This window comes from Carassius carassius, chromosome 26, assembly GCF_963082965.1.
Source record: "Carassius carassius chromosome 26, fCarCar2.1, whole genome shotgun sequence".
In the NCBI taxonomy this organism is placed as follows: Eukaryota; Metazoa; Chordata; class Actinopteri; order Cypriniformes; family Cyprinidae; genus Carassius; species Carassius carassius.
In genome coordinates this window covers 28030125-28053654 of record NC_081780.1, presented here as the reverse complement: position 1 = coordinate 28053654, position 23530 = coordinate 28030125, and the positions used below count along the sequence as shown (strand labels likewise).

Here is a 23530-nt window from a genome sequence, read left to right as displayed (position 1 = left end):
TCGACAGACACTTCTGGATCCCATGACCGTTGAACGCATAAACTGATAATCTAATCTGTTAAACCGGACAGATTTACACTGATGTTCCCCCGGCTTGACGACTCACAGGATTGCCCCAGTGTGACTTTCTTGTCCTCAGGATTTTCTTCCTTTCTGTACATTACAGAAAAACACGTTCTTCTCCTTCTACAGATAATAGAACATAAAACTTGCATGGATGATGTTCAAAAGACGGTCATTTAAAAATATAAAAAGAGCAACTATATTCACAAATAAAATGTTTGATGTCTTGTATATGCTTGATGTGTTTATTTTAATCTATGAACTTTAATCATAGCTTTATAACCCTTTTAAGTAGATAAGATTATTCATTTCTATTAACTACCCGATATTTGAACTTGAATAAAAGCTTATGTTATGTGCAAGACTTTGAAATTAATGAAAAGCATTTTTTTTTTACCAGTGTGTGTGTTGTATGATACTTTGCGGGTTTTGTTAATAAATTCTATAAATTTATTTTCCCCATGTGATCATTAAGCTTTTTTAAACATTAAGCTAATTTATGCACCGAAAAGGAAACTTAAAGGGCATGGTGCTGCCTTGCCACAAAAATATTGGAAGATCATGTCGTGGGACAGACTTAAGCCGAGTTCAGACTGCACGATTTTCAAAGTAGTCGGGTCACTGTTCTTTTCACACTGCATGACTATCTTGGCCAGCATTCAGTCTCTGCTGTGTTCAAAACAGTAGTTTGATTGACCATTGTTGTGGCCTCCTCAAAGTTCAACTCTGTACTGGGTTTCCACACTTTTCCTGTGGACGAAGAAACACGCAGAAAGTGGATTCACAGCATTCAACGAGAGCGATTTAACATCACATCTCATACAAGGGTCTGCAGTCGTCACTTTATAAGTGATGACCTGATTGAGCCATCAACCCCTAAAGGGTGCTGCTTGCCGAGGAAGGGAGCTGTACCAACCTTATTCCAGTGGAACGGCTACTCTGTTGCTGAACCAAGGCGCACCGGAGTATGGCAAAGAAGGGAGGATTACACTCCAGTGGATGAGGATCCTGTGCCAATGGATGCCCAGCATCTGGAACATGATTATTGTTCAGTTCCAGAACCCACGGCAGTAGGTTCTACACTAGGTACGATTTTAAACCCTATATTGTGTGTGTGTGTGTGTGTGTGTGTGTGTGTGTGTGTGTGTTTTTTTAAGTAATCAATTTTAGTTTGTGTTTTATATGATATAACCATATATGTGTCATATGTGTATGTATATTTGTGTGTGTGTGTGTGTGTGTGTGTATACGCGTATATGTATGATATATATATATATATTGAAACATGTAATGGCGATAATGGTCGACAAAGGTTTTCTTGTTGATGACTGTGTGCCATGCAAAGTCTACAGACCTGCTTACCTGTCGAAGCGGGAACAGATGTCAGCTGATGAAGTGAGGGAGACACAGTCCATTGCTCGCCTAAGGGTCCACGTTGAGCGTCTCATCCGCAGGGTGAAGCAACACAAGCTATTCGACACAGTCATCCCTCTTTCCATCACAGGGAGTACCAACCAGCTGTACACAGTTGCTTACCTCCTTGTAAATTACCAAAATGGCCCCTTAGTAAAAGCATGGGCAAAGGATTGAAGGGGGATACAATGGTGTTTCGTGTATTCAGAGTTGTTCAGTGTTAAAGAGAGGGATTCTCATGCTAAACATGGCCAAAGTTTTAAAAAATAATTTAGAAGAATGACTGAGAATTTCTGTGCCGAAAATCGTACTTCCGGGTTGGTATAAGTTTCGGCTGTTTTTTTTTTTTTCAACAGAGTGCGATTGTGTGTTCTGGTCATTTGAGTGATGAACAACACTTTCTTTTATAAATATGATAAAACTAAAGACTTTTTGGATATATGAAGGATGCAGTACTACTCTATAGGTACTCAAGATTAACATGAGATTAGGTGAAACTGTGTATGTTATGTACCCTTCAAAGAAGAGATAACATTGGTTGGGGATTGAATTTGGATTTATTTTTGTTCAAATAGAAACAATATAAACATGTAAATATAAATAACCTTGATCAATTGCACTGCAGTAATGTAAACATGTAAATATAAATAACTTTTGTACAGTGTTGCCTGCACTGCAGTAATGTAAACATGCAGATATAAAAACTTTGATCATTTGCACTGCAGTAATCTAAACATGTAAATATAAATAACTTTTGTACAGTGTTGCCTGCACTGCAGTAATGTAAACATGCAGATATAAATAACTTTGATCATTTGCACTGCAGTAATGTAAACATGTAAATATAAATAACTTTTGTACAGTGTTGCCTGCACTGCAGTAATGTAAACACGCAGATATAAATAACCTTGATCATTTGCACTGCAGTAATGTAAACATGTAAATATAAATAACTTTGTAGTAGATTGTAGTACTTTGAGATAGTTTTTCAAACATACTATGATTTGGGACATAGACTAATTCTATTTTTGAATACTATTTAGGACAGATAGAATATGCCACAATTTTGGTAGCAGTCTAAAGCCCTGTATAATGGGGCTGTTCCACTTCACTCATAAAATTCTTTGTATAATTTTAGAATTGATTTGCACCTCCAAGCAACTTTATAATTCAGAACTTTATGAGTCAGGTTCATTTAACTGGAATCATGAGGTGTCAATTTTTCATTCTCCTTTGAAAAGGAATTTGGAAAGTGAGGGACTTCTTTGTCTGCTCTGAGACGGTAGACACATTGAAGAACACTTTCTATTTGCTGGATCGTTGAAATTTACAATGCAGAGTGGCATGGCAACTGCAATTCAGAAGACTAAGCAGCAGCAGTTGCATCGAGAGTGGAACATGCGGTAACAGCAGAATTTGGAATAGAAGATCCAGTAGAAGTTGGAAATGGAAGATCTAACGGCAGTAGCAGTTGGAATGGAAAATGTAGCAAGAGTTGAAGTTGGAATAGAAGATTAGCAGAAGGAAATTAATGTGATATTTGAAAGTTGTGTCTTTGTTGGTGCATTATTTTTAATACAGAAATTTAGTTTAGGTTGTAGATCTTGTTTCCTGTTGGTGCAGTTTATTCACACTGAAGATGTGAAGTGCTGTATATAATTTTCTTTTTTTTTCTTAGTTATATTTTTACAAGTTGCAATAAAGTTATAAATGTGAAGTGTTTAAAATGTTTGATAATTAATTTTGTTTACAATTTATGGTGAAAATTCAAGAAAGTTGTTTTAGTTTTTTTTTTCTTGAAAGAGAGATTTGATTGTCTTTTAAGTAGGTGTGTGTTGTCTGGGTACACTTTATTCACACCGAAGATGTGAACGGTTTGCATATGGTTTTCAGAGTTGTAATTGTAATATTTCATTTGTTTTCATTTTATTGGTTAATTAAAGTCAAGAAAAGGTGGAAAGTTTTTTATTTTGTTTTTGAGAGATTTAATTGCATTTAACTGTATGTTGTTTAATTGTATTTTTTTTTTAATTATATTACGTGTACTTGGCTAATGGTACAATTTAAGCATTTGTTGCTTTTAATATGTTGTGTTTAGGCGAGATCTTAAATATTCAGTGGATCTTTCAATGCTGATAGAATGCAGGTTTTGGTTTGTCTTATTTTTGATAAAAAAAAATTTCAATGAAGTGTTCACTTAATACAGCAACAGTAACGATTGGGCATGTGAAGTGGTTTATGCTTGACGTTAGCTAGCTAATGAGATTTAGTCGTAAAACTTATGATACACGGATACAACTCTTGAGGGTCTAAATACAATGAATCATCTTTTACAATGTTTTAATTCTGTAACACCGTTCGTTTTAGTGGTCTTTTTTTTTCACTTTTTTGTGTGATTTTACCTATCACAAGCATGGACTAAATAGGTATGTTATTATTGTTATTTTATTATTATTTATTTTTAATTGTATGTTATTATTGTTATTTTATTATTATTTATTTTTAATTGTATTTACTTTGTTGGTATACAGTCATGGCCAAAAATATCTGCACCCTTGGTAAATATGATCAAAGAAGGCTATGAAAATTAATCTGCATTGTTAATACTTTTGATCTTTTATTTAAAATAATAATAATCCTTTCATTGGATAATACGAATTTAAAATGGGGGAAAATATCATTATGAACTAAATGTTTTTCTCAAATACTCGTTGGATACAATTATTGGCACCCCTAGAAATACTTATGAGTAAAATACAGTACAGACCAAAAGTTTGGACACACCTTCTCATTCAAAGAGTTTTCTTTATTTTCATGACTATGAAAATTGTAGACTCACACTTATGGGGTGGTGTTAGCGCAGTGGATAAGACACATGCCTTTGGTGTGAGAGGCCTGGGTTCGAATCCACTGTGAGGCACCAATGTGTCCCTGAGCAAGACACTTAACCCCTAGTTGCTCCAGAGGCGTGCGATCTCTGACATATATAGCAATTGTAAGTCGCTTTGGATAAAAGCGTCAGCTAAATGAATAAATGTAAATGTAATGTAAGGCATCAAAACTATTAATTAACACATGTGGAATTATATACATAACAAAAAAGTGTGAAACAACTGAAAATATGTCATATTCTAGGTTCTTCAAAGTAGCCACCTTTTGCTTTGATTACTGCTTTGCACGCTCTTGGCATTCTCTTGATGAACTTCAAGAGGTAGTCACCTGAAATGGTTTTCACTTCACAGGTGTGCCCTGTCAGGTTTAATAAGTGTGATTTCTTGCCTTATAAATGGGGTTGGGACCATCAGTTGTATTGTGCAGAAGTCAGGTGGATACACAGCTGATAGTCCTACTGAATAGACTGTTAGGTACAGGAAAACGAGTGGCCATCATTACTTTAAGAAATGAAGGTCAGTCAATCCGAAAAATTGGGAAAACTTTGAAAGTGTCCCCAAGTGCAGTCACAAAATCCATCAAGCGCTACAAAGAAACTGGCTCACATGCGGACCGCCCCAGAAAAGGAAGACCACGAGTCACCTCTGCTGCGGAGGATAAGTTCATCCAAGAGGGAGAGTGATGGGGTGCTGCGCCAGATGACCTGGCCTCCACAGTCACCGGACCTGAACCCAATCGAGATGGTTTAGGGGTGAGCTGGACCGCAGACAGAAGGCAAAAGGGCCAACAAGTGCTAAGCATCTCTCTGGAAACTCCTTCAAGACTGTTGGAAGACCATTTCAGGTGACTACCTCTTGAAGCTCATCAAGAGAATGCCAAGAGTGTGCAAAGCAGTAATCAAAGCAAAAGGTGGCTACTTTGAAGAACCTACAATGACATATTTTCAGTTGTTTCACACTTTTTTGTTATGTATATAATTCCATATATAATTCCACATGTGTTAATTCATAGTTTTGATGCCTTCAGTGTGAATCTACAATTTTCATATTCATGAAAATAAAGAAAACTCTTTGAATGAGAGGGTGTGTCCAAACTTTTGGTCTGTACTGTATATCTCTGAAGTACATTACAGCGTGATTATAAACATGAAATTATCCGGTTATAGCTAGTTTTACAAAAATATATGTATGTGGACACCTCACTGAGTTCACAACTAACTTTAAATCTAGAATCTCCCAATAAAGCGATTTGATGGGCTTGTGACCAGCCCAGGTTTTGTCCAAGCTGAGGACAAGGCTTTATACTTGCTGTCAATGATCAGAAGCAGCAAACTGAGGAAGCAACAGATGGCCAGGTTAAGAACGCATAATGATAAGAAATCCTATTAATAAAAACAAAACTCTGGTGTTTCTGAGAGCCCAACACATTGAAAATTAAACACATGCATACAGACAACACAAGCATAACCAAGTTAGCTCTGATGACATTTATGAAAATGTGCTTATTGCAAGCCAATATAGATAAAAGCATCTGCCAAAAGCTGTAAATGTGCTCAGAATTTAGAAAATGCATTGCAGAATGTCAGATTGTTTTTACATGAAACTGTAATAACAACTGTTGAGCAAAAATAGTCTACCCTAGTATTTGTCCTCTCTTACCAAGGCATATGATTGGGGAATCCTCCATGCAGGTAAAAATGGGCTTGGGCAGGTGGACAAATTTTGGGCTGGTTTGGGGTCATTTTGGCGGTTTTCAACCATATGAATTGTATAGTCTAACTGGCTAACAAACAAGCCCAAGTGTGCATATACTGCATCCAAACAGTCATCACGACGTTATAAACAAAGACACACTGCAGTGCAGAGGCGCTGATGTGGATGTCACAGCCGTACTTTTAGCCAGTGACTAGGATCTAAAGAGTGAAAGAGTGTTTTAACTCTCAAAACGTGAATTACACCTGATAAGGGAAAGATGACATGAAGGCTCTAACATCACTGCAACCCCGAAATTAGAGCACAGGAATTATTTAATCAAAATCTATTTATATCTAATCTATCTCTCCTATCTTTTAAACAGGCCAGATTGGTATATTTTGTAAGCAGCTGGACTTGTTAGTTTTGACTGTTCAAAGATATAATGTTCTACAATATGAACTTCATAGAAGACTTCAGCCCGATTTGGATGGTGATTGTTTCTCACGGAGACCTGTGTAAAACAAATAATTTACATATCATCTCAGTGATAAAACTCATGGATACGGATGGCAATTATTGTTGTTGTTATTTTTTTATTTATTATGCATGTTTTTTCAAGGGTATCCGTAAATTACTTGATTGACATTTGTAGACGGTCACTGCTTGCACATTTTAATCATATTTGGTAATTCACTTTAATATATTTGCCCCGATTTGATCCATGGGAAATTTTACGTTATTATACAACCCGAATTCCGGAAAAGTTGGGACGTTTTTTTAATTTTAATAAAACGAAAACTAAAGGAATTTCAAATCACATGAGCCAATATTTTATTCACAATAGAACATAGATAACGTAGCAAATGTTTAAACTGAGAAATTTTACACTTTTATCCACTTAATTAGCTCATTTAAAATTGAATGCCTGCTACAGGTCTCAAAAAAGTTGGCACGGGGGCAACAAATGGCTAAAAAAGCAAGCAGTTTTGAAAAGATTCAGCTGGGAGAACATCTAGTGATTAATTAAGTTAATTGATATCAGGTCTGTAACATGATTAGCTATGAAAGCTTTGTCTTAGAGAAGCAGAGTCTCTCAGAAGTATAGATGGGCAGATCTGTGAAAGACTGCGTAAAAAAATTGTGGAAAACTTTAAAAACAATGTTCCTCAGCATCAAATTGCAAAGGCTTTGCAAATCTCATCATCTACAGTGCATAACATCATCAAAAGATTCAGAGAAACTGGAGAAATCTCTGTGCGTAAGGGACAAGGCCGGGAGACCTTTATTGGATGCCCGTGGTCTTCGGGCTCTCAGACGACACTGCATCACTCATCGGCATGATTGTGTCAATGACATTACTAAATGGGCCCAGGAATACTTTCAGAAACCACTGTCGGTAAACACAATCCGCCGTGCCATCAGCAGATGCCAACTAAAGCTCTGTCATGCAAAAAGGAAGCCATATGTGAACATGGTCCACAAGCGCCGTAGTGTCCTGTGGGCCAAGGCTCATTTAAAATGGACTATTTCAAAGTGGAATAGTGTTTTATGGTCAGACGAGTCCAAATTTGACATTCTTGTTTGAAATCACGGACGCCGTGTCCTCCGGGCTAAAGAGGAGGGAGACCTTCCAGCATGTTATCAGCGTTCAGTTCAAAAGCCAGCATCTCTGATGGTATGGGGGTGCATAAGTGCATACGGTATGGGCAGCTTGCATGTTTTGGAAGGCTCTGTGAATGCTGAAAGGTATATAAAGGTTTTAGAGCAACATATGCTTCCCTCCAAACAACGTCTATTTCAGGGAAGGCCTTGTTTATTTCAGCAGGACAATGCAAAACCACATACTGCAGCTATAACAACAGCATGGCTTCGTCGTAGAAGAGTCCGGGTGCTAACCTGGCCTGCCTGCAGTCCAGATCTTTCACCTATAGAGAACATTTGGCGCATCATTAAACGAAAAATACGTCAAAGACGACCACAAACTCTTCAGCAGCTGGAAATCTATATAAGGCAAGAATGGGACCAAATTCCAACAGCAAAACTCCAGCAACTCATAGCCTCAATGCCCAGACGTCTTCAAACTGTTTTGAAAAGAAAAGGAGATGCTACACCATGGTAAACATGCCCCGTCCCAACTATTTTGAGACCTGTAGCAGAAATCAAAATTGAAATGAGCTCATTTTGTGCATAAAATTGTAAACTTTCTCAGTTTAAACATTTTCTATGTTATCTATGTTCTATTGTGAATAAGATATTGGCTCATGTGATTTGAAAGTCTTTTAGTTTTCATTTTATTAAAATTTAAAAAACGTCCCAACTTTTCCGGAATTCGGGTTGTATATTATTTTGTCATAATCTCTGGATGGGATGGTGTTTGGAGACTCCATGATTGAAGTCAAGTGTCCATGGGCAACCAGAAACATGACTATCCTGCAGGCAGCAGAGATTAGGGACTTTTTCCTGGAGTTCGATAAAGTGGTTGGTTTCCTAACATTAAAACGGACTCACAACTACTGGCATCAGATCCAGGGAAACCTGCTTGTGTGGACTCCTCTTGACCTTGTAATTCTGCGTGTGCTCAAAACCCCTACATGGGCTGGTAATATTGACACTATGGAGACATTTTATGAATAATGTTTCCTTCCATACATTCTCTCACAGTTGATATGGATGTACTGATAAGTTGATATGTCAGTTAGTGTTCACTTTCTCTGTTGAGGCTACAACTTAAAAGTCTCCCTGTTGTTTTCTTGTTCACCTTGATTATTTAGTCTGTAATGTCAAGGGAAAGATAATTTAGAAAGAGGCGCTTCCTAAAACAGAACAGTGGCAGCATCAGGCAATCCAATGAAATACTGAACTCTCTCAGGGCTTGAAGACATTTGACGGAAGGAATAAGTTTGCTTCTGTTTCTCCAATTGTTTTTCCAGCTTGTCATTATGTTCCCTCAGCATGACATTGTGCACCTCAAGTGCCACAAGACTTTTAGAAGTACTAGGGGTATCTGCAGTTACCATCTCAGCATCCGTTCCCTCATCCTCACCACTGCTAGGGACCATTTGTTTCTTGCGTTTAGGGAGATGGCTGAGGTGGTCAGGGAATTGGAAAGTCTTCCCCTCATTCCAAGCAAATCGCAATGGCCCAGCAGCTTTTCCATTGGGAAAATGCCAACTGCACACCCTGGAGTTGCAGTTTGGGATGCAGTTTTCACATCTGTAAAATAATAATAATAAAAATAATACATTATTGAAATATCATTACTTTATTTGTCATGTGAACAATAATTCTTTGGCAATAATTGCTATCTACAAATGTTTTGGTTTTGGTGTGTGTACTGTACACTGTAGTTCGTTTCCATTTATTTAGCTTGTCCTGTATGTACACTGAGAGCAATGTAAGAACAGAGTCATGAGAAATGTTAGCAGATTAACATACTTTAACTGGTCTAATTGTTTTCGATGCTTTGTAACTTAGGCACATCTTCGGCTTGTCCATAGACTGTTGCTAAACCAAACGTTTGCACCCACTGGAACAAAAAGTTTCTTTGTTTAAGATTTGTAACTTACTTCATCAACTGTAGCTATTTCCTCTTCATCACAGGGAAAGCGGTAAAATGACAGTTGAATGTCACTTGTTTTTTTTTTTTACCTTGATCTATTCAAACAACACCGGATCCACCACTGTGGCATGGTAAATAAAAAAGCGAGCGTATAAGGTAGGTAGAGGACCCGGATTTTGGACCCGGAATTTTGGTTACATCACGAATGAACATCCCGATTCAGATGTACATGAACTTAAGTTGCATTTGAATATGCCTGCTTACCTACTATATAGTATGAGAAATGACAACGTGAAGAAAGTAAGTTTGAAACCTCAGTATTTATAAAAGAGTATGTGAGAAATCCCCAGATGTTCTACTGCTTCAATCCAGATCCTGAAGTGTTTATCGATGGATACTTTTCAACAGCTGTGTTCACAGGCTGTGAAGCGGTTTTCTATTATCTATCATTTCACTGTGTGGGGAATTGGCAAATTGGTGCCCGTTTGCTGAGAATGTGCCATGCACAGAAGCTGTGTGAAAAGGGGAGTTGAGTGTGGCACAGGGAACAGTTCACCTCTGGGTAGTGGTGGAAACTTTGATTCTTTCAAGAGATTCGTTCATTTTCAGTTCATTCACCAAAATGATTTGTTCAGATTAATTCACTGAACATTTCCAATACACCAGCGGGTGGCGAAAAAGTGTGTCTTATGTATTATGTCTTAAAGGGTTAGTTCACCGAAAAATTAAAATTATGTCATTAATGACTCACCCTCATGTCGTTCCAAACCCGTAAAACCTCCGTTTATCTTCAGAACACAGTTTAAGATATTTTAGATTTAGTCCGAGAGCTCTCAGTCCCTCCATTGAAGCTGTGTGTACGGTCTACTGTCCATGTCCAGAAAGGTAAGAAAAACATCATCAAAGTAGTCCATGTGACATCAGAGGGTCAGTTAGAATATTTTGAAGCATCGAAAATACATTTTGGTCCAAAAATAGCAAAAACTATGACTTTATTCAGCATTGTCTTCTCTTCCGTGTCTGTTGTGAGAGAGTTCAAAACAAAGCAGTTTGTGATATCCGGTTCGTGAACGAATCATTCGATGTAAACTTTTTGAACCAGTTCACCAAATCGAACTGAATCGTTTTAAACGGTTCGCGTCTCCAATACACATTAATCCACAAATGACTTAAGCTGTTAACTTTTTAATTTGGCTAACACTCCCTCTGAGTTCAAACAAACCAGTATCCCAGAGTAATTCATTTACTCAAACAGTACACTGACTGAACTGCTGTGAAGAGAGAACTGAAGATAAACACCGAGCCGAGCCAGATAACGAACAAAAGAACTGATTCTTTTGGTGATTGATTCTGAACTAAAAGAATAGCACAAAACTATTCTTTTTTATTTAACTATTTATTTAACTAAACTGAAAGCACAAAGTCACTTTTACGGACTTTTAAATTAAATGTTCCTCCAGGTGGAATGACCTGCCCAACTCAATCCGAGCAGCTGAGTCCTTAGCCATCTTCAAGAATCGGCTTAAAACACATCTCTTCCATCTTTATTTGACCCTCTAACTTTAACACTCACTATTCAAATTCTATTCTTTAAAAATAATCTAACTACCTTTCTAATCTTCTTGTATTCTATTTTCTTTTAATTTATTATGCAATTGTGTGTGTGTGTGGGTGTTTTATGTACCCTTGAGTGCCAAAGCTGTGTTATCTCTGAGAACATTTGAATCCTTTCTGTAAGAAATTTGATTGGTGGATTCAAATAAAGAAATCAAATGTGTGTGTGTGTAAAGACCTCTAACACTAGCTTGCTCTATTCTTTTTTTTTATTCTATGTTTTCTTTTTATTTATTATATTATTTAATAGCCCATGCTACGTGTACTGTGTTAACCTAACTGAGACTTGTTATAGCACTTATATATCATCGCTCTTTTTGTTGTTTTTGATTGCTTCCACTGTCCTCATCTGTAAGTCGCTTTAGATAAAAGCGTCTGTTAAATGAATAAATGTAAATGTAATATTTATTATGGAAGCAGGTGTTTCTGCCTTTTGTAAATGTGCATCAGTTTGCAGTCAGGTGTTATTAAAAGCTATACAAATAGCTATTATGACCATACAAATGATTTTGCCTTAATTAGAATTTTAACCTTTTAGGATTTAGAATTTCATACCCTTTTTTTTTCTCTTCTGAAAATTCTCAGAAAAAGTCCTTAATGTGCCATTGGATGCTAGAACCCTAATGTCCACAGACCACAAGTGTGATGTGAAAAATGTAGCAGGAGGATCATATTATCATTTTGAAATAAAGAAATCAGTTCTAGCAGAATTGTCATCTTTAGATTTTGATCTGAGAGGTCTAACTGACACACTAACACTTAGAGTTAATATCGATGGTCTACCATTATTCCGCAGCAACAATGTGAGTTTGTGGCCTATTTTGGGCAGGATTAAGGAGATCCCAAATTCAAAAGTTTTCATGATTGGCTTATACTCAGGTGTGACAAAACTATCAAATGTGCAAGAGTATTTAAATGAATTTATTCAAGATGTTAAAGTTGTTGTACAGGAGGGTCTTCATTATAATGATGTACAATTCACAGTTGCTGCTCCTGATGCATTCATATTAGGGCTGTCAAAATTGCTCAAAATTGACGTTCGAATATTCCCTCTAAAAAATACACGAATATTCGAACATCTGGTGGCGCATGTTGTCAATGACGCGCATTACGTCAATAACAGGAGAAAATAATACAAAGAGACATAACTAATTGTATAGATAGTCTATTTAAGTTTAAACATATATGACAACGTATTACTTACATAAAAACAAGGAAATCAACTAATGCCCAAGACTGCAGACCTCACGCTCTCTCACCCTCACGTTCTCTGCGCATAACGGTTTAAATGAACAAACAAATTTTTGTGCAAGCAATTTAAGGTCGCGACTGTTGTCCCAAATATAGCAGGCTTCATTCAGTGATTGAAACAAATATTATTAATATTAATTGAAGTTTTACCGCATATAGAACTGGCATTGAATGCTCCGAGCGAGCTGTGCTGTGGTAAACATGGAACTTTTCCTTGACATGAAACGATAAATAATCAAACCTCGGATCCATTGCTTGACAGAACTCCCCGAAACCTGCCCCATCCGCGATACTGATCGGTCTCATGTCTTTACAAATGAACAAAATGTATTTATCCGTTGTGGCCTCTTGTCGTGTTGCAGACAAAGAGCTTGTGGCGGGCGATGCAAAGTAACGTTAAGTGTCCAGACGTGACTGTTTAGCTGGAGTTACACACATTATGCCATGCTCATTTGGGTGCACATTTTTGAGATGTGACCTCGTGTTGCTAGTTGTCGAATGGTATGCTAACTGTATCTTAAATAGCTTGCATACAACAATCTCGCGGGTCAACAATTTTACCTCGCTTTCTCTGCTGCGGTCGAGTTGGGCTCTGCACTTGCTGGCATCTTCCATGAAGACGCGTCTACTTTCAGCAGTGATGCTGTGCCAGACAGTGCGACTCCTGTGAGGCTGTGACCTGTCCCTGAACCCTCAGGCACGCCAGCGCACCCACTCGCAAAGCAGACAGCCACGCCTCTACTACCGCGGGCCTTTTTTTCCACATTTTTTTTAATTTGAATATTAATTTTCACCTTCGAAAATTCGTTTTTTAAAAACTATTCGAATATATATTCGAATTTATTCGTTGACAGCCCTAATTCATATGTGATGCTCCAGCACGTGCATTCCTCAAATGTGTGAAGGGCCACACATGTGAACGCTTCAATCAAAAAGGTATCCATGTAAATAGGAGAATGTCTTTTCCTGAGATGAGGACTGACCAGAAATTTGGGGTAATGGGCTATGAAGAGCACCAAGGAGGAGTTTTGCCCCTATCTGAGTTAGGGGTGGGATTAGTCTCAAGTTTTGTCCTTGATTATATGCACTTTGTGTGTTTGGGGGCTATGCGCCAGCTGATTTATCTTTGGTTTAAAGGTCCTCTGAAATGCAGGCAGTCTGTTCAAAATCTCACTACGATTTCGGCATTCATGGCTTCTGTCAGGCAGTATTTACCTAGGAATTTTGCTAGAAAACCAAGGTCTCTCCTCAAAATTAGTATGTGGAAGGCGACCGAATTGAGGCAGTTTATGCTTTACACTGGTCCTGTTGTCCTTCTTAAAAATATACCCAATAAAATGTAAAGAAACTTATACTTTTGTCTGTATCTATAAGAATTCTTCTTAGCCCTGATTTGTGTACAGGGAACTGTGACTATGCTGAAGATATTTTGAAACATTTTGTCCAAGATTTTGGCTTGATTTACGGCCTTGAATTTGTTGGATACAACATACATTCTTTGATATACTGCCCAAGATGCACAGTCCTTTGGATAGTATTTCCTGCTTCCCATTCGTAACATATTTAGGTAAACTTAAAAAGATTGTACGAAGGCCCCAAAATCCTGTGCAGCAAATCGTCAGAGAGTGGCGAAAGGGAAGAAAATATTTTTTCCCTTTCCCCTCAAACAGCTCCATTTCTCTGGACCAGTGACTGATGAACTTGGAACATGCCAGCAGTACAATGATGGACAGACATTCATTTCTTGCTGTAAAGGCGATAACTGTTTTTCCTTAGGTGGAAGAATTCTCATTGTGGGAAATATTTTGCTTTCTTCTTGTGAAACTGTCAAGGTACTCTGTCACTTGTTTGAAAACAATGACAATTTTTTTCAGCTACCCAACTGACTGGACATGCCTTGGAATTCACTTTGTTTCAAACTTATCCAAAGACTTGCATGTGGTATCGGTTGAGGAACTAAGGAGAAAAATAGTGCTCTTGCCATTTAAATCTGGTTATGTGGCATTTCCCCAGCTGCACTAGTCTGCTTGTTTTGCATTTTTCCAGCATGCTATCATTTGCGGTTGTGGACTTTTTGGATGGTGGAGGTGTAGCTATTGTACCTTGCAAGTGGTTTAATGGACCAGAGGAAGATGCTTGTTACTGCCCACCAGGACGAATGAACATCAGCAAGGCAGTAAAGGATGAACTTGTTCCAAACCTTGACTGGCCGCAGTATAAAGTGTGCGTCTTGGGAAAAGCAGGTAATGTGATTGTTTTTGAATAGTGACTGGCGATAATAATAATACAATAATACAAACAAGGCATGCAGCTGAAAATAATGGTTGCTATTTTTTATTGTTAAATGTCTATTACCTACAGGAAACTATACCCATGCCACAGCAAAGCTTTTGAAGTCGACCTGCTTTTTGAGGTGACTTCAGATTTGCAGTCCGAGTCAGATTCTGGAAGTAGGATGGGAAAAGGGAAGCACAAATGAAGGTAAGATATATTTCTTGGATACATAGATTTTAAAAGCAACAGTTGTTCTTGTAAAGGATCATTACCATTTAAGCATCACAAGACAAATGAGAATGCGCTATCTCATGTCTATGTGAAACACAAGTTCCTGTTTGCACAGGAAGACACGTGCCAGTGTTTTAGTCCCATATGCTCCCTAATTTTTATACGTGCAAGCTCAAAATGTATTTGGGACGTCAAAATAATATATAATGTTTATGTACTAACAGTAACAAGGTTGCGCAGAGAAATGGAAAGAAATTAGCGCAGCACACACAAACTCAATTAACATAGCCTACTGAGGTAGAAAAAGTCCTGAGGTGCGCAGTACATTTAGGGCCCCGATACCCCAGCTAAGTTCCTGGCAGTAGGACCCTGTGATATCACGGATTTAGATCCATCAGCTTGTATCATTAATGTTAATCAAACAAGTCAAAGAGAATATCACTTCCTGCTCGACTAAATAACTTCTTCTTTAATAAGAATCAATGTATATTTAATTAGAACAGTAAATTTGAAGTAGTGCTTCTTTAATGCTACTGTTAAATACATAGAAGCTTAAAAAAAATAAGGCATGTTTTTTTTCATGCATTATTATTAAATTTACTATTATACTACATTGCACACATAAAGATGTAACTTGAAACTTGGACATCTACTTAATTATCCTCTACATTTTATGAATTTCAAGGCCAGTATGTCTGTCAAGCTCAGATGAGGATGGTGCTGGGCATGATCATGCATCCAGTGGGGCTTTATCTCCCCCAATTCCAAGGAACCTCCAACCGCAGGCTGCACACTCACTCAAGACCTGTCCATTTATCCAGCCCCCTCCACCTTCAACTCCTTTAATGTAGAGAACCTCCAACCAGAGCCTCCTCACTTGCACAGGACCCGTCCATATATTCAACCCTCTCCACTTTCAACACCTCTAATGGCTGTTACACCAGACCACCCCAGTAGAGTTCTGCAAGGTGCCAGTTCTTCATTTAGATATGGCATGTTTTCCCGTCTCCTAACTGTCCTGGAGGAAATAAAGGATACGCAGAGGGTTCATGGGAGGATGATACAATCACTCCTCACACAACAGGATGCAAGTGCAGTTGCTGCTTTTCCAGAGGACATCATTTTCCCCCTCTCGGACGTTACTGCAATGGAGCAAAAATTGTCAGACCCCACCTTCCAAAAACAAGTAGTATGTTCTAATATGACCAATTTAGCAGGTTCACAGGTCCTAATGTTAATGTTTTTTCACGTACAGTACTGTGCAAAAGTCACCACCAGCTTTGTTGTTAAAGCAAAGTTTTAATGACCATCCATATTTATTTTTAGGTTTCTTTATTAACATAAACAGAAGGTACCGGAAAAATGTACACAAAATAAGAACAACAAAAACAGTTTTCAGAACAAAACGCCTTCTTCAGGCAAAAGTCAATATTTTGTGTAACCTCTCATACCTCTTTTGGGGAGACTGTCCTTAAGTTTTCTTAAGTAATCTTCTGGCATATTATAACACTTCCCAGAGTTCACCTTTAGATTTAGGCTGTATTTTATTTATTTCTTTTGTGTCTAGGTGATCCTAGTCTCAGCCTCAGACAAAATGCCCACTGAACGTCTGATGCATATGGTACACTTATCTGGAAACACTTCGGGAGTTTCCAAGTTGTCATCTGGTTTGTTTAATTCTACAGGTTGTCCTTACCCATAGTAACAATGAGCACTTACAAACTAAGCGCTGGATTTTAAAATTATGTAAAGTTTGTGGCTTCATTATTGCAGTAATCTTGCACAACGTTCTTGAATGGATTATTTATTAAATGCACGCCAGTTTGTTATCGTAGGAACATAAACCTGAACACCCCTAAACATGACATGGAACAAAACTGATTGGTTGCGTTACATGTCACTCAAACGTCCTCTTGCCCTCTCATTAGGCGCTCTGAACCATGCCAACATGGCAAACATCTTTATTACTACTTTAGTAGTACACTTTTCAATTCATTTGGGTGTATTTGGGTTTATAACGGGTCTGGTTCCCACCTTATGGATGAACAGGAATTGTAGTTTGAGAGTAAAGCTGCAAATTCCTCCATTAACGTCGGCTGTTTTCGTAATAATCCTCTGATAAGTGAAAATTACTGTACGGCATAAATGATAAATCTATTAAGCTGTATCTTAGTGAAAGTGCAATTTCCTTCCATACAAAAAGTTGCATTGTATATGACATAAGCATGCTCCAGGCAATTGCAATATGAGTGCGGGCTAGCGGGGGAGAGGGGACAATCTCACTCGAATTCGGTTCAAGGCAACCGTGCCTACTGTAAGTACACACTAAGGTGATTCCTATATTGCCTCTATAAATTCAGTTCTGAATAATACATTCAGGCCAGTCCATGACTGTCAGTGTTTTGTCAGCTGTTTTTCTTTCCAAATATGATTTCACTGCATTAGCAGAGTGCTTGGATCGAAGACATGCTGAAAAATAAAAACAATCAAAATTTGGCGCCTTCTAAAAGGAATGGCATCATGATTTAAAACCTATCTTTAATTTGTTTTGCATTTATGATGCCATCAATTCAACAAAATTGCCAACACCACTGGCAGAAATGATGCCCCAAACCAGGTGTGTTATTGTTCAAATATAAGTGGAGGTCACCCTAAATACTTGTCACTTTAACCTAAATAAAAGCTGTATTTCTCTCTGTGTTTTTAATACTGGCAATAAATTTACTGTATTTCCTGGTTGTATTCTAATGGTCATTATACCATTTCTAAAACAACAAATCTAATGGTGGCCTAAGATGTGCACAGTACTGTAGCTTTTTTGCTACAGAGGTAGAATTATTTTGTAGCACAGGCAACACAATTGTAGTACAAGTATAAAACATCTGTCACAGAGTTAACTGCTTAGGAATTATGCACACGTTTTCTAGGAATTATGTGATATAGAGTTGTATTTATGGACTCAACCCTCTACATTGCGAGTAAATCACTTGCATATCTGACTAAATCTTCATTCTTGCAACTAAATTATGTCTAACAATTGATTGAATTGATCACTACATTTTAACAATATTCTTTGTTGTATTTTCCTGTCAAAATATCGGCGTTCCTATGAAAGTCTTCAGCTTTTTAGAACAGCCAGGTTTTCCAGTAGTGTGTGGAGTTAAAGCGCAAACGGCAATCCCATCTGCTGGCGCTCACCTATCCCGGTTTTGATTTCAGCAAATCAGTTCGAGCAATAAACCCATAAATCCTGATTAATATTCAGGAATCCAGCAGCTCATTCATCCTTAGTTTAATATTTCAGATATTTAAAAAAACTAGTAACGAGTAAAACGAGTAAAAACGAGTAAACTAAAATATGTACAAGCCAATGGCGATTCAATTGCCAATGTGTCCGTAGAGGGTTGAACCTATGGCTGCTTGTTTTGAGGAGAAATTTAATTATAATTATTTAGGTTCGCTTTTTGTGTTGTCTCCCAATAATGATAATCTTGTTTTTCCTTAGGTTGCCGTGGTGGCAGATATTGGAGGGAGTACTGTGGATGAAGCCACAAGACGAATGATGTCCTTCCTTTTAGATCCTCCCCTATCTAGAGAGTATAACTTTGTTGGCCACCATGGAAAGCGAGAGTTTGGGGGGCTCAAACTGTTTGAGGTGGTATATGGTATGTTTACGCGCTGTTTAACATATTCATGTGAAAAGAGAGGTTATTCTGTAGAGTTCAGTTGTTCTTCATAAATTAGTGGAATCAAATCAATATGATTGTATGCAAATAATTGTCCAAACTTAGACTGAGAATTACCCAGAATTATGACAATATGGGCAAGATATACTGCTAATTTAAGTGATAGGTAACTTAACCCTCTGGAGCCTAAGGGTATTTTTGGGGCCTGGAGATGTTTTGTCATGCCCTGGCATTTGGGCTTTTTTCATTTTCTTATACACATCTAAATGGCTAGTCTCACTGTAATCAGCACAAACTGGGCTATAATAATATGTGAGCAGCATGTATGTACATGATTGTGTTTTTGAGAAAAAAAATGCTATGCGTGGTTTGTTAAATAACTTGAATAAGGCAATAAAACACATACAGAACATTGGTTCCCGGGACTTTCGAGAACTGGAGCTTGTAGCTTAGAATTTTCTTTCTAAATCATCTCATTTACTCACTCACAGAAAACAATGTTTATAACGATTCAATCTTTTGTTCGTTATCTGGCTCGGCTCGGTGTTTATCTTCAGTTCTCTCTTCACAGCAGTTCAGTCAATGTGCTGTTTAAGTAAATGAATTACTCCGGGATATTGGTTTGTTTGAACTCAGAAGGAGTGTCAGCCACATTAAAAAAGTTAACAGCTTAAGTCATTTGTGGATTAATGCGTATTGGAGACGCGAACTGTTTGAAACGATTCAGTTCAATTTGGTGAACTGGTTCAAAAAGATCCGGTTACATCGAATGATTCGTTTGCGAACCGGATATGACAAACTGTTTTTTTTTTTTAACTCTCTCAAAACAGACACAGAAGAGAAGACAATGCTGAATAAAGTCATAGTTTTTGCTATTTTTGGACCAAAATGTATTTTCGATGCTTCAAAATATTCTAACTGACCCTCTGATGTCACATGGACTACTTTGATGATGTTTTTCTTACCTTTCTGGACATGGACAGTAGACCGTACACACAGCTTCAATGGAGGGACTGAGAGCTCTCGGACTAAATCTAAAATATCTTAAACTGTGTTCCCAAGATAAACGGAGATCTTACGGGTTTGGAACAACATGAGGTTAAGTTATTAAGACATAATTTTGCTATTTGGGTGAACTATCCCTTTAAGCGTAAAGGAGCAACTGTATTTAAAGTGCTAGAAAAGAGAGAGTCCATAGTTTCTGTTACATCATCAAGTTGTTCTGAGGTTTTGGATATGCTAAGGAATTTTGATACATCAGGAAGATAACTTAAAAAGCAGTCTTTTGTGTTAGAAGTGATGGTTCTTCCATACTTGTAACAAGAAGTAGAATTTACAATTTTGGCTGTATGAAGTTTGCACAAAACTAAATAATGATCTGAGATATCATCACTTGGCTGAATAATTTCAACACCATCAACATCAATTCCATGTGACAGTATTAAATCTAGAGTATGATTTCGACAATGAGTAGGTCCTGAAACGTGTTGTCTAACACCAATAGAGTTCAGAATGTCCATAAATGCTGATCCCAATGCATCGTTTTCATTATCAACATGGATATTAAAATCACCAACTATTAAAACTTTATCTGCAGCCAGAACTAACTGGGATGTAAAATCACCAAACTCTTTAATAAAGTCTGTATGGTGCCCTGGTGGCCTGTATACAGTAGCCAGTACAAACATAACAGGGGATTTATCATTAACATTTGTTTCTCTGGATAATGTTATATGAAGCACCATTACTTCAAATGAGTTATACTTGTGGTGAAACGAGTGCTCTGGTTCAGATCCGCCCCTGCGTTGCTCAGCCGAGGACGATTTCAAAATGTTTGATATAAGGTTGCTGCCCCATTTTATACAGGAATTGTTCATAAAAAAATTGAATTAAATTGTTAGTTGTAATTATATTGTTAAAACAAGTTCCTTTAGGCTATTTAACATGCACTGTGACATTTTACCCTTTTTAACTTATAAACTCCTTCAGATTTTAAATTCAGTTTAATAGTATTTAAATTCAAGTTTAAATACTATTAAACTGAAAAAGGTTTTAATTGCTTAAATTATTTGTAACCCGGTTAAAAAAGCATGAGGTGATAATTATCACTTAAGTGATGATAGTAGGCCTATCATTTAATTATCAGAGCATATAAATAATGTGATTAAAATTCATTTAAAAAGTTGTAAATAAGTAAAAATTATTATGTTTATTGTTTTCTGGTAAAAGATCGTTTATTTCTGAAAACGGTCCAACCCAGGATTTATGTGGTTAATACCGATTGGGCGGGGTGTCAGAGCTCAACAGGATGACCCACCTTTTACACCCGAAGTTGATTTTCGCAGATTAGCGTATGATTTCTCGTCGCAATTCAGACGAGCTATATTTTTCAATATTGAAAAAAAATTTCGAGTCAACCCTGCATATGCTGCATATGCGCTGCATATTTCAAAACGCCAGATCGGAAACCGCACGCCCGAGGGTGTGGAAACCAATGGGGGGTTGTGCCTAAGGGCCGGCCGAACGAAGGCGTACAAAGGTCCAACGCCTAGCGCCACCGTACACACCCGTTCAACCGATCCAAAATCGCCTCAACGCTGAATATGGATAATTTTTCAGCCCTAAACTGCGTTGGCTGGGCGAAACGATGGTTGGGCGTGGTGCCCCCAGGTCGCCCAATCACCTGAGCGCCTGTGCTTCATTCGCAGGACCTTGTTTTGATTTTTTTATGAATTATTTCATGTTTTAAGACACCGCAGCACATGTGCAGCACGAAAATACGCCAACGTTTGGTTGCCATTTTCTCGCTTTCCGTTCGTGTTAGAAAGTCGGCTCGGGCACGGTTGTTCTCGTCTTGACGATCCGGTTCAGACGATGCCACAATATCACGAAAATCTCAAAGTGCCAATATGGCCATTTTCATAAAAGTGCAGAAAATATGCATAAGCACGCCAGATTGGCCTTGAATCGTTTGTCCTACCGTGTTTATATGGATATCTATGGGAAGGCCTGAATCTGAGTCTCCTGGCCTGTACAGCCTGGTTAATATTTTGACAAAATTTAGGAGCACTGACAATACTGCCTTAATTGGGTTTATTGTAATGAATATTAATAGCTGTCACATTGGGCTATATGGTTGTGTTTGGTCTTGATGGAAAGTGGGAATTAAGAGCTACAATTTGGTTTATCACAGCAAAAAATCTGAGTCTCCTGGCCTGTACAGCCTGGTTAATATTTTGACAATATTTGGGAGCACTGACATTACTGCCTTAATTGGGTTTATTGTAATGATTGTTATTAGCTGTCACATTGGGCTATATTGCTGTGTTTGGGCTTGATGGAAAGTGTGGATTAAGGGCTAAAATTTGGTGCATCACAGCTGAAAATCTGAGCCTCCTATAGGCTCAAGATCACGTAAGGGGTCAAGTAGGCCTTGTCGAGGTCATTCAGAGCTTAGTTGTGGACCTATTCTCACCAAAATCGTTGTTAATGAGCCAAATCTTAAGCTATTTTCACATATTTAGTATCAAATTAAAGCTTAACATTTGCAGTTTACAAATATGTGCATGATGTTACTGTGTCTTGTACAGACACTGAAAGAGGAGATTTAAAGTGGAGCCTGTATGAGAGCCTTGGCAGAGCGGCAGCTGTTTTGTTTCAGATGCCTTTACGGATTTATTTATTGTTTATTAAAACAATATTCAATCAGAATGTGTATCACATCGTTGAAAAGCTTGTGTTGTGCAGTTTGAGTCTAGCCCGACCTCAGTGTTGTGCATTGTTCGCAGGCCGAGAGATCAGAGGTCAAGTAGGCCTTGTTGAGGTCATTCAGAGCTAAACGCTGAAAATACTGGCTGAATTGGGCTTATTGTAATGATTATTATTTTGTTTGGGTTTGATGGAATGGGGGTATTCAGGGCTACAATTTGAACTACCATCCAATTCGCACCTCAGCCCGACCGACCCAGCCCTTAGAGCCAATCCTTATCCCGAAGTTACGGATCCGACTTGCCTTACGCCGCCTTGTTCTAACACACCAGAGGCTGTTCACCTTGGAGACCTGCTGCGGATATGGGTATGGCCCGGCGCGAGACTTACACCTTCTCCCCCGGATAGATGGGAAACAGAGTGACCAGTGACAGTGGAGTAGACACATCCTGTGGAAGTGGGAGTTTGGTGAGTAGAAATAATATTGTTTGAAAATGACTAAAAGAAAAAAAAAGAAGTTAAACCATAAATAAATTTTTAAAAAATCTTTAAAGAGTTGACCTGCAAATTGGGTCATCCTTGAGTTGGTGATCAAACTAGCCAATCACAAAAACACCTTGACCCTGTAAAGAGTGTTAGCTCCACCCTGGCAAGGTGTTAAACTTCAACTTGTAAGGTGTGTATCTTCACTTTCAATCAGACGTTTGGGGTGAGTCTTTGTTGTTGTTGTTGTTTTTTTTTTTTTTTTGAATAAATGAACATTTCTAAGCAAGTTAATTTTAAATGGGTTCAAAAAGTGAGAGTAAAGATTTAGATTGTCAGAAAATATATTTATTTTGAATAGAATAGAGTACAATTTGTATTGTCTTAAAAAGTACGTTTTTTATTGGAAATTTTCATATATATGCTATTATGACTATTATTAAATACAAATGTCGCATTAATGCAAAATAAAAAGAAATGCATTTATCTATTTGTAAAGATTTTACTTTTAAAGAAATGCTCATGACACCTTTGTCTCCTCAAAAGACTGAATTGCCTGTGTGTGTGTGTGTGTGTGTGTGTGTGTGTATATATATATTACTATAGAAAAAATTTCAGACGACAAGATGGGAAACAGGGTTACCAGTGGCAGTGGGATAGAC

At 37.8% G+C, this 23530-nt stretch overlaps 1 protein-coding gene across 1 annotated transcript in view; it reads left to right on the top strand.

Moving 5' to 3' along the window:
• Nucleotides 1-23530, top strand: part of LOC132106088 (gastrula zinc finger protein xFG20-1-like) — a 257526-nt gene that overhangs the window by 163185 nt on the left and 70811 nt on the right. The gene's annotated exons all lie outside the window — the stretch shown is intronic.